The following is a 12,714-nucleotide window of genomic DNA, read 5'->3' as shown; positions in this document are numbered from 1 at the left end:
CAGGGCAGCTGACCTAAACCAACCAAAGGGATATTCCGTACCATCTGATGTCACACTCAGCAGTAAAAGGTGGAAAAAAGAAGAATAGGGGAGGGGTGGGCTCCTGTTGTGAAAAAGTCTGTCCTCCCGAACAACGGCTACATGCGCCGAGGCCCTGTTTCAAGGACATGTCCAAGCATTGCTCGTTTGTGGGAAGTAGAGAGTAATTTCTTTCCTCTGCACTTCCACACAGCCTTTGCTTGTTGCTTTTTTCCTCTTTTCCCCTTTCCCTTTTTTTCCCTTTAGTTAAATTGTTTAATTAATAATAATTTTTCCTTAATTATTTTTTCCTTTAATTAAATTATCCTTATCTCAACCCGTGAGTTGTTTCTTTCCTTGTCTTCTTCCCCTCCTCTTCTGAGGAGGGGGAGTGAGAGAGCGGTTGTGGTGGAGCTGCCTAGAAAGGTAAAACAACCACACAAACCTGCAACATTCTTAGTCTAAAGACAGATGCAGCAGCTGGCAGGGTTGGGGGCAAAGCTCTGTGCTATCATGATTTGGATTGGACTGGTAGCAAAAGGTACACATGCATGGGAAAGCCTTTCTATCCAGCTGAGTGTGAAGTGGATAGAAACTTTTCCATAAAGAAAAGTTACCCAAAGTGCTTAGCATACACTAAACGATCCCCTGCCCTCCTGCTGGTTTCAGAAAGGAAGCCCAGGAAGTAAAAAATCTATTTCAGCTGTAGTTGTTCTCTTCTTTCCTGTGCCCCTTCCCAAAATACAATTCATGTTGATGACTCAGCTCCAGCCTCGAATTTGGTTAACGTTTTTATAAACACATCTAGAGATGTGTTGGCCAAATCGAATGAGAGTTGAGAGGTTTGGGTATGAAAGCTCTAGTGTTACAGTTCTTCAGTCAGTGAAAGAGGAAAAAAAGAATAATTCCTGACAGCAGCTGATGGGGAGGGAGGTGTTAGCACTTGAATTGGCAATATGAAAGGTGAGGAGCCACTACAGGGCAGAAATGTCTCGAGCAGGAAAATCAAGTGGACTTTTGCTACCGGAAATCAAATTATGGTTTTGGTTTGTTTGTTTGTTTGTTTTCCAAAATCACTTCTTGGAAGAAAGAAGGAAATTGAGGTGATGCTTTAAAGGTGGAAAGGTCCGGTGCAGTAAATGAATTAAGGAAAAAACTATATAGCCCATATCAGTGTTTACCACTATTTAATTAAACGTATAAAGCAGTGCTCAGTAGCTGGAGGGAACAGTTCTGCTGCTGATTCTTCTACAGCTGCTTGCTTCTGGTGTCCAGAAATGTGTGCTCTGTTGTATCTGTGCTGTCTGCCCCAATTAATTAAGATTTTATGCTGAGAACCAGAAGAAAATGCTTTCCAAGCATGAAGCTTCATACAATGACCAAACAATTGTACCACGGGTAAGTAGGATTTGGTATGGTCACGGACTAAGCTTGAGCAATGGGGCAGAAAGGATTGAGCAAAATGCTGCTGAAGGCTTTACTGTTGTTGCTGTTGCCTGCAGAGAAATGTTTTTTAGTGTTTATGCTATAGAATCATCATAGAATCATCAAGGTTGGAAAAGACCTCCAAGATCATCTGGTCCAACCATCCCTCTAACACCAACATCACCCACTAAACCACGTCCCTAAGCACCACATCCAAGCTTTCCTTGAACACCCCCAGGGACTGTGACTCCACCACCTCCTTGGGCAACCTGTTCCAATGCCTGACTACTCTTTCTGAGAAAAAATGTCTCCTCATTTCCAACCTGAACCTCCCCTGGTGCAACTTGAGGCCATTCCCTCTTGTCCTATCACTAGTTATCTGCAAGAAGAGGCCGACCCCCAGCTCCCCACAGCTTCCTTTCAGGTAGTTGCAGAGAGCAATAAGGTCTCCCCTGAGTCTCCTCTTCTCCAGACAAAACAACCACAGTTCCCTCAGCTGCTCCTCACAGGACTTGTGTTCCAGGCTCTTCACCAGCTTCGTAGCCCTTCTCTGGACAAGCTCCAGGGCCCCGATGTCTCCTTGCAGTGAGGGGCCCAAAGCTGAACACAGCACTCGAGGTGTGGCCTCACCAGAGCAGAGTACAGGTGGACGGTCTCCTCCCTGGTCCTGCTGGCTGCACTATTTCTGATACAAGCCAGGATGCCATTGGCCTTCTTGGCCATCTGGGCACGCTGCCAGCTCATGTTCAAGTGAGCATCAACCAACACCCCCTGAGCCTTTTCCTCTGCACAGTTTTCCAGCCACTCTGTCCCAAGCCTGTAGCGCTGCTTGGCGTGGTTGTGGCCAAAGTGCAGGACCCAGCACTTAGCCATGTTGAACCTCATCCCATTCGCCTCAGCCCATCAACCCATCCTGTCTAGGTCCCTCTGCAGGGCCACCCTATTCTCCAGCAGATCGACACTACCCCCCAACTTGGTGTCATCTGCAGACTTACTGAAGGTGCACTCAATTCCGTTGTCCAAACCACCAATAAAGAGGATGGGCCCCAACACTGACCCCTGGGGAACACCACTTATGACCGGTCACCAGCTGGATTTCCCTTCATTCACCACCACTCTCTGGGCCCAGATGTTCAGCCAGTTTTTAACCCAGCAAAGAGCGTACCTGTCCAAGCCATGGGCTGCCAGTTTCTCCAGGAGAATACTATGGGAGACCATGTCAAAGGCCTTGCTGAAGTCTAGGTAGACTACATCAACAAGCTTTCCCTCATCCACCAAGCAGGTCACCTGGTCATAGAAGGAGATGAGGTTGTTCAGGCAGGACTTGCCTTTCATGAACCCGTGCTGACTGGGCCTGATCCCCTGGTTGTCTTGCACATGCCATGTGATTGCATTCAAGATGACCTGTTCCATCACTTTTCCTGGCACTGAGGTCAGGCTGACAGGCCTGTGGTTCCACAGATCCTCCTTATGACCCTTCTTATAGATGGACATCATGTTAGCCAGTCTCCAGTCATCCGTGATCTCTCCGGATGACCATGACCACTGATTGATGATGAAAAGCGGCTCAACAATCACATCTGCCGGCTCCCTCAACTCCCTCGGGTGGATCCCATCTGGCCCCATGGACTTGTGATAGTCCAGGTGGAGCAGCAGGTCTCTGACTGTTTCCATCTGAACTGTGGGGGGTTTCTTCTGCTCCCTGTCCCAGACTTCCTCGTCGGGAGGCTGAGTACCCCAAGGATAAGCGGTCTTAGAAAAGATCAATGTAAAGAAGGCATTGAGAACCTCAGCCTTCTCCTTATCCTCAATAGTCATGTTCCCTCCTGCAACCAGTAAAGAATGAAGAGTCTCCTTGACCCTCCTCTTACTGTTAATCTATTTGTAAATACATTGTTTGTTACCCTTTACCATTGTGGCCAGGTTGAGCTCGTGCTGGGCTTTGGCCTTCCTGATTTTTTCTCTGCGTATGCTGTCAGCTTTCTTGTACCCTCCCCAAGTTGTCTGTCCCTTCTTCCCACCGGACATAAATTTCCTTTTTCTCCTGGAGACTCAGCAAAAGTTCCCTGTTCAGCCACGCCAGTCTTCTTCCCTGCTGTGTCACTTTACGGGTGACCTTACAAGGGGACAGCCTACTCCTGCACCTTGAAGACTTCCTTCTCGAGGAGTGTCCAGCCTTCCTGGACCCCTCTGCCCTTCAGGACTGACTCCCGAGGGACCCTCCCTACCAGTGTCCTGAACAATTCAAAGTCCGCCCTCTGGAAGTCCAAGGTAGCAGTTTTACTGATCTCCCTCCTGACTTCACCAAGAATAGAGAACTCTACCATTTCATGGTCTCTCTGCCCAAGACAGCTCCCAGCCACCACATCTCCCACCAGTCCTTCTCTGTTCATGAACAGCAGATCTGACCATGCCAAACTTGCAGTATTTCAGGGGTTTAGAACATACCAAGCAGCCTTTTTTGAGTTTGTCACCTGGCTTTTGTTGAGTTTGGCACCTAGTTCAGCAGCAGAGCAGTGCTTGCTGAAGCCATCCTGGGCTGGGTTAATCCCTCAGGAATTGAGCCCACTGAAGGAACAAATCCAGTTAAAATGGAGTTCAGTTAGGTGAGTCAGCCTGCTGGGACAACATTTCTTTGGCAAATTAGCCAGAAGACTTGCAGGATATTTACTTTGGCTTGGGTGAGAAGAGAAAAAGCTGGTAAAACAAATGAAAGAATATTAAATGTATTTTTACAACTGTATTTTTATCTAAATTTTTACCTTTCTTTTTCTCCCCTGTTCTCCTCCTGCAAGCCATGGGTTTCTTAGCAGTGGGAACTTTTAAGACCTGTTATCTTCTTAGCTGTTATCATGCTTATGGACCGGGGGTGGGGGGTGGGGGGGGTGGAGCCCCTATTCCTGGAAGCAAGCTCTTAATCAAATCTGCAAATGCAGTGGTCCTAAGGTTCAGTTACTCTTGCTTGAGGTGGATGTAGCTATTAAATCTCTGCTTCTGAGAATCATTTAATCTCTGTTTTTATTTCATGAGGGCATTTCTGATAGGAAAGTGTCAGGCCCTTTTGAAAAGCTTGAAGCATTGCTGGTCACAATTTCTGTGCTAGTGTACAGCAGCACTGGAGACTAAAGAGAAGGAGTAATTGAAGAAGATTTCTTCTTTTTTTTTTGTTTTTCTTAAAAAGAAATATTAAGCCATGTCATCTTGGCAATAAAATCCAAGGCTGAGGATGAATTTATTGATGTGCCCTGTACCAAGTGCCCAGGGAATGCTGGAAAGCAAGTGATGGAGAAAGTGATCTGTGTTATTTGGGGAGGATTGTTGCAATTTTAGCAAAGCTGCTCCGAGTTTCTCAGAAACATATTGGCAGGGTCACTCGGCAGCTGTTTTGAACCACCGCAGAGGCAGGGCAGCAACAGACCTGAACAAGACCCAGAAAGAAGACTTAAAAGGGTTCAAAAATGGAATGCAGTGCAAGCTCATCCTCTCTAAGGATGGCATTTTTACCAGGAAGTTACTGCACCTTGCAAACTCCTGCCTTAAGCATTAACAGGAGGAAAAATGCTCTCTGGTTTGTTTTTAGCTTCTTCGGTGCTTTGCCAGCAGCACACAAAGAAATAGCCATACGCTTCTGCTGCTTTTCCTCTCAACATAACTCTTTGTTATGGCAGGAGTGCCATGCATTTCCAAGTGTTGGCCTTTTATTTATTAAATGATGGCTTTATTTCCACCCAGCAATGTCTGCCAAAAGCGCTCTAAATGAAGAGCGGAGATTATACGTAACGCAAACAGTCCCGCTTGCAAGGCTGTGCACAAATGAAATGAAGTCAGCTAAATTGGATGATTGCTCTAAGCAATTTAAACCCAAATACATCTTGCTCGAGTTACCTCTCTTCTTTACTCCTCCTGTTTTTTTGGTCCTGACTTGCACGTTTGCAAGCAAATGCCCAAAGATAGGGTATGTTTCAGAGTAATTAAAAGCCTGTTAGAGGATGTGTCTCAACTTGGCTTGGTGATGGGGACAGAAGGGAAATGACAAGGAGTTGGTGGGGGGCTGCAGAGTCTCCTTGCCTTGCTGCAAGGGAGGTTCGGGGGTATTGTGGGTAGATTTCAGCATCCTGGCTCCATGCAAATCTTCCCAAACACTTTGCACTTCCATTCCTAGAAATGTAGCAATTGCACCACGTGGTTTAGTAGCAACCATTGTTTGAGATGAGTAGAAACATTCTGGAAATTCAGCTGGATGAGATTTGCTTGCAGCTGGCCAATATCCTGTCTGAAGCATGCCAGTGCTGGGTTCCTATAAAAAAAACTCTTAGGTTAGTTAAGGCTTCCTGCAGCATGGTTGCTTTTTGGGGATGCCAGAAAATGTGGTTATAAATAGTTGACTGGTTCAGCTAAAGCTTGGGATTCCCTCCTTAAAAGCATTTCCTGAGGGCATCTGAGAAATTGCCAAGTTTGAATGTGCTGGGTCTTGTCAGACATGCCTCAATATTTCCTGGAAGATTGTGCTTTAATGTTCCTTGCTCCTAAAAGAAAAGGTATCTGCTTTCTCTGAGAGGCAGAAAAGCAGTGCGGAGATGCTGGCCTTGAAGATCCTGACCCCAGGACTGGGAACAGCAAAGATACCTGTGGGTGAGTTTGTATTTTCAGCCATGTTTCTTCTAGGATGACGATGAGTCCAAGGGAAGAGACTGTGTCTCTGGAAGAAGCTTGCGGCCAGCACAGATGGAAGAAAAATGGTTTTAATCCACAAACTTGCAAAACCCTTGTGCTCTGGGACCTTTCTGGCTTGCACATGACTTGTATTTGGCTCTGTACCAAAATACTATGGAGGAAAGCACAAGGTGGCTTGTGTGCAGCTGTTTCAGGGTAGGGTGATGGCAAAGGGAACCCACCGGCTTTTTTGTGCCACCCCACCCCAGAAATGTGAGGGATTTGCCTCCTCTCCCTCACCACATGCTGCTGGAGGAAGGACTTGATTAGATAATTGTACCGTGAGTGGCTCCAACAGCTGTCAGGACAGATAAAGGCAAGAGACAGAAAAGACCTTAATTATTTCCCTGGTTTTTGAACATGGGAAAAGGCCACTGGGATGGGTAAGGATCAAAGGAGTGGCGAAAGGGGCTGGAGGGAGGGGTAGGGGTTGATCTGTATACAGATGTGGTCATCAGTTTGCTTTGCACTTAATTTTGACTTCTGAGGAAGCACACATGATGCTTATTGCATTTTTATGTGGAATGTCTCTGAGCTGTGCTGGGGTTTCGGGCCGGCAGAGATGCCCCGTCCTTGGTAAAACTGTCTTTATTTCTTTTACTTATATGTGATTATTTTTGTGTTGTTGTTTTTTATTATTATTATTATTGTTGTTGTTTAATTGGAGTTCCTCCCTGTGGATGCTGGTTTTCCTGCAGCAGAGATGAGTCATTCATGCAGTGAGTTCATGTTGAGACTGGTGCTGAAGAAAGTGCATTTAGCGTAAAATATTATGGCAAAGGGAAAGGACCGCCAGACCATCTGATCTAGCACCTGTTCAGAATTAGGGAAGGAAGCTATAGTTGTGCACTGCTGAACTCAGCAGCTGTGTTTTACCCAGTAGGGCTTGGTTAGCACTGACATAGATGACTTGCCACTCCAATCTATCTTAGTAGCCAGAGCTTGCATCTGGCTGGCCATTAATGACATTTAATACTGGCTCTAGGAACTGATTGCATTTCTCAACAGATAAAACTTCACTATTTGACACTGAACAGTATTTCTTTATCTAGAACCAATTTTTCTTCTTGGGGATTCAATCTACGTCAATATGGCAAAGCATATGTTCAGTGTGTTTGTCCAGAGGCTTATCAGAATCTGATGTCTCTTGGCTTACGTAAGCACTAGGGATTTTTAAACCATCAGTGTTTTTACTAACAAAAGACCAAATAGAGAAAGCAGCTCTTGCTACAGGTGCCAATGATTTGTACCAGGTCACAATGGGGAGCACTAGTGGAAAGGCCACTTGAGCCACTTGCTTGGCACTTGGTGCTGCTGTCTTGCATTGCAAATGTTTCTCAAGCTCTACCTGCAAATTACTCAGTCCGTATTTTCCCAGCTGCTCTGAGTTCAGCTGTGTGAGGTCTGTACATGTTGATCCCACATCACCAACCACTGCAAGGATAGAGTGGTGAAGCTATTGCTAAAGCAGTCGGCACAGTTATTTTGGGATTTGAGAGGAAAAAAAAGTCTTGAAGAAGTGAAATGCAGTTTAGTTTCTCAGAGTTAAAATTCAGGCTTGGGGGAAATTCAAGAGCTGTAAGGCATGGAAAGTGGCCTGAGCTCTTGCAGTTCCACCTTTTCCACTAGGTATGGAAGTTGCAGAGGTTTCAGGGTGAAAGGACTGTTGCCAGTAGGATAAATGGGGGGGGGGGGGGGTCTTGTTACTTCATTTGTATATTATCCTCTGACAAAGACTCTCCACAGCCTGTGTGTGAGCCCACCTAAATGTCTCTGCAGAAGGTGGTCAGAGAATGTGCGCTTCTCTCCTGCATGAACTTCAGTCCAAAATAGGAACTGGTGCCCTTTGGAGATTTAGCAAGCAGCTAAATTAAACCTGTTGTTGTTGCATGCAAAATGGCTTTTAAATAGCAAATTTGTACAATTTGGGGGGCTTTTCCTCCATGGAGCCTGTGCAAGGCAGAGGCAGCAGGAAGGTGACTTTCAAGGGAAGGTGACTATTTCTGGCAATAAGTTATTCAATTCTTCTTTCTGCATGCTTGACCTTAAGATAACATGTAGTGTGACTGCCACATCTAAGGAAGCAACAACCAAAGGATTAAAAAAAATCTATATATTTGCCATAGAGAAATTGGAGTTGGTTGTTAACCTCTACTCAATGTGTAGGTGTCAGAGGACTGGATTTGTGTGCTTTCTGCTTTCTTTACTCATCTCCCAAGTACGTATGGTGGTAAACACAATGCAGTTGTTTACTTGGGGCTACAGTATACATAAATGTACCTTACAGTGGCCCCTCAGGGCCCTCCTTTTACTTGTTAGGGCTTCAAAATGGATGTGATCTACACTAGATAGGAGTTGAAGGACACTGAGAAGTGAGGTGATCCTTTACTGCACATCTTTACTGCTCTGCTGTCTCCGAGTTGTAGGTTTTGGTTTAAAAAGCAAAAGCAAAAGCAACATTTTGGAAGTGTAATAAATCAGTTTATTTGGCCAACAGAGAGATTCTCTTATTTACGCTGATATATTTTTTATTTCTTATGTTCCCACAAATCCATATGTTATGTCACATGACTGTAAATATTTTCTCTCCCTGGGATATCCAACAAATGGATCCTGCTAGTGCTCGGTGCAAGCAATAGCTGTTGGGAACTGGTATCACCTGGCTTTGTGCTGGTTTTTAACCAGAGGTATGGAGACAAACTGCAAGTTTGGCACAATGGCATCAAACCAAAATTTGGTCCTGCTTGTGGCCAGGATTATTTTCTACCTTGAGATGTTGGCTTTTCTCTCCACAGTGTAGTTGAGCAGAGTGTTTAATGCTGCAGCTGCAGAACATTACAGTTGCTTTCAGTGCTGCTCAGATTGATGTTTGGCTTTTTAGTCTTTAGGACAACTTAGTACAGGGACTGCTTTTCCTCCCCATTAATCATATTTGTTTCTGGTGGCTTCAGATGCTCCTCTAAGGTACACTAAAGGATCTAGTGTTGGCTTAAAAGCGTAGAAAGGCTTTGTACTGCAAGGTGATTTTTTTTTTCCCTTAACGATCTTATTGTGATGGCATGGGGTATAAAAGCTTTTAAATTCCACATAAAATGCACAATTTTGGATGAGAATTGTTGGTGATGAGTTGATTTCAGCCATTGTGTGTTTCAGCTTTTGCTCTAGAGCTCTGTAAGGACTGATATATAGTTCAGCTCTGTTTTTTTTTCTTACTGTCCATCATTGCAGATGAGTTATCATCATCATATCCAAGGCATGAGACTCAGCTCCACAAGGTGGATAAGACGCAAGAAGCCTGTATCACAGTGGCATTTCTGCTTCAGGTCTGAAGTAGTAGAAATGGCTAAGCCTAGGAGACTTTTGGGGTGAGAGAGTGATAAAGCTGAGCTGCATTACTACAAGAACATAAAGGAATTTGTTCTGTAGTTATAGCCTGAAGGGCTATGCATCATATCCCTGAAACTATAGGGTCTCAAGGAAACAATATGAGGAAAAGACAATCCTGAAACACTGGGTGAGTAGAAGATCACTGAATGGGCAAATCACAGGGATCTGCTCAACCCAGCCTCCTGTTCTGGCATGTGTTTTTCAAGAGGGAGAAGGCCAGTTTCCATGTTCTTCTTCAAGATCTTCAGCAAGCAAGGGCAAGGGTGATTGAGCATGCAGAGTAGTAATTTTTTATTATTTTTCTTTTACCCCTCTAGATGCTTCCTCTCCTTATATAGTATCCTCCACCATTGTTAGTGGTTTTGGGAAGGAAGTCCTTGTTGCTGGAGATGGGCACTAACACCAAACTACCTAGACTCTGATGTACCCAGGAGGGTACTGTTCAGGTTCCTACTTTCTTGAAGGCATGGGAATGAGAGCAGGATTGTACAGCTGGACTGGGGAATGCTTATTTTATTGTCAGGGCTCTAATCTGGGCTTGCGTGATTGGGGGGAAAAAAAAAAAAACAGAAGCCACTCTGGTGATAACATCTGCAAAGTGAAAGCTTTCGTTGTGTTAGAGGCTTTGGTTTTCTCTATTGCCATAGGAATGGAGTGTGCTGGCCCAGAGTTGCACATTGATGTTGGTGGGAAAGAGTCTGGGAAGAACTCGTGCCTCTGCTACACGCAGCTGAGTAAGAGAGGCAGCAACATTGTCATCAATGCCCAGGTTATGCATTACTGGTTTAATGGTGCATCAAGCATCTAAGCTGCAAAATAACTTGACAGCACATCACAGCAGATACTGCAGAAAGCTGCAGCTCTATCTGTTACACTGATGGACATCAGGTCTCTCTCACCCATCACTTTTCAGTAGTCTTGATGGCACATTTGATCCTGCCACCATGGAGTAATTCCTTGAAAAAGCCAAGCAAATTGCAGGAGGAATGTTTGCTAGGGATGAAATTACAGATGTCTGATTGCATTGTCATTATGGGCAAATCATAACAAGCTTGGGGACTTCCAATAAGGTTTTGATTTTTTAAAAGAAAATATTCTCAATTAAGAAAAAAAAAAAAAAAACATGGAAAATACATGTTCAGAAAAATCTGTGTATAATTAAATCCATTTGACTTCTTTTGAAAATGGGAGGGAGGGGAATTCCTTCTCCAAACTAGAGCCCAAGATGCTGGATAATGACTTCTTTTGAAAATGGGAGGGAGGGGAATTCCTTCTCCAAACTAGAGCCCAAGATGCTGGATAATTTCTGTAGCCCCATGGTTTTATTATTTAGCACATTTAGACAGGTATTTCTTGGTCATGTATTAAATACCCATGGAAGAGACTAAATCTCAGCACAGGAATGAGAAATAGGTATAGCAGGAAAACTGCACCATCTCCATCAATGTTTCCCAGGTGGAAACAGGTCTGTACCCCTCAAAACATTGTGGGGTTGGGGATCAGAGGGAACGTTTTTAGTTATTTCTAGTTTGGTAACCCATGTCATGAGTTTGTGATTTGCTGTTGGTTAATTAGTGAAGCATTTTATTGAAGAGAGAGAACTGCAGTGACTCAGGGCTTTGGAGCTGAGTCTTTCAGACTGTGCAGACAGCACACAGAGAACATAATTTGCATAGAAAATAGAAAAAAAATCCTCTTTTCCTGTGGTTTATGAAATAATAAAACATCTTTAAAAAAAAATTCAAATCTGCCAGCTATGAGCTACAAATTCACCTTAGTTTTGCAATCATAGCTTCTCTGTTGGCAAACCCTGATTATTTTTTTATTATATTGTTTATTTATATATATATATATATATGTCTGGCTATCTCTGTACTCTTTGGAACATACTAGTGTGGTGGTTTTACCTTTCTAGGCAGCTCCACCACAACCACTCTCTCACTCCCCCTCCTCAGAAGAGGAGGGGAAGAAGACAAGGAAAGAAACAACTCACGGGTTGAGATAAGGATAATTTAATTAAAGGAAAAAATAATTAAGGAAAAATTATTATTAATTAAACAATTTAACTAAAGGGAAAAAAAGGGAAAGGGGAAAAGAGGAAAAAAGCAACAAGCAAAGGCTGTGTGGAAGTGCAGAGGAAAGAAATTACTCTCTACTTCCCACAAACGAGCAATGCTTGGACATGTCCTTGAAACAGGGCCTCGGCGCATGTAGCCGTTGTTCGGGAGGACAGACTTTTTCACAACAGGAGCCCACCCCTCCCCTATTCTTCTTTTTTCCACCTTTTACTGCTGAGTGTGACATCAGATGGTACGGAATATCCCTTTGGTTGGTTTAGGTCAGCTGCCCTGGTGATGTTCCTTCCTCACCTTTTGCCCACCCCCAGCCTGCTGACTCCTGGGCGGCTTGGAGGGAGTCCTGATGCTGTGCCAGCACTGCTCAGCAGTGGACACCACACTGGTGTGATACCAGTGCTGTTCTAGCTACACATGCAGAGCACAGCACTGTATGGGCTACTGCAGGGAAAGTTAACTCCATCCCAGCCAGACCCAGTACAACTAGCCCCAAATTATAAGCAATATTTTGACGAAGCAGTATCTGTCAGATGTCCCATCATGTATGTGTTTTTGTTGGTTTTGAACCTGAGCTCTGTGCACCTGCACCTATCCGCTCAGCTCCAGCACTGGTGCAATGATTCTCAGCAGAGCAACTTGCCAGAGGGGAACACACCAAAATGTCTAAAAAGTAAGAGAAAAGAGGGAAAAAAAATGGACCCAGTGAATGGGGCCTGTAGGAGCTACAAGGAAGAAAGCAGAAACTCCTGGCACATACAAGCCTTGAAAATAGAGAGCAAAAAGGGGATGCTCTCCTGCCTTCTCTAATAAAGTTGCAGGGCTTCAGGCTGTTGAGGCTGGAAGCATCAGTTGTTTCCTGAGGGGATAATGCAGATTTATGGAGGACTGCTCCATCCTGTGCAATTAGAAGTGATGCTCTGCAGACCAGTGCTAACCGAGGAGGATGCTTGAGTACAACTGAGCCATAGGACCCAGAAATGCCTCTGCTCCGCATCACTTTTGCCACTGGCATGGGCACAGTGTCTGCAGTGTGATGCTGATCCTGGCACCCCCAAGCCCCGCTCTTTGTCTTCCTCTTGTAATCAGAGTGTTTTAC

Source organism: Cygnus atratus, chromosome 27 (assembly GCF_013377495.2).
Source record: "Cygnus atratus isolate AKBS03 ecotype Queensland, Australia chromosome 27, CAtr_DNAZoo_HiC_assembly, whole genome shotgun sequence".
NCBI lineage: Eukaryota > Metazoa > Chordata > Aves > Anseriformes > Anatidae > Cygnus > Cygnus atratus.
This window is presented reverse-complemented; position numbering follows the sequence as displayed.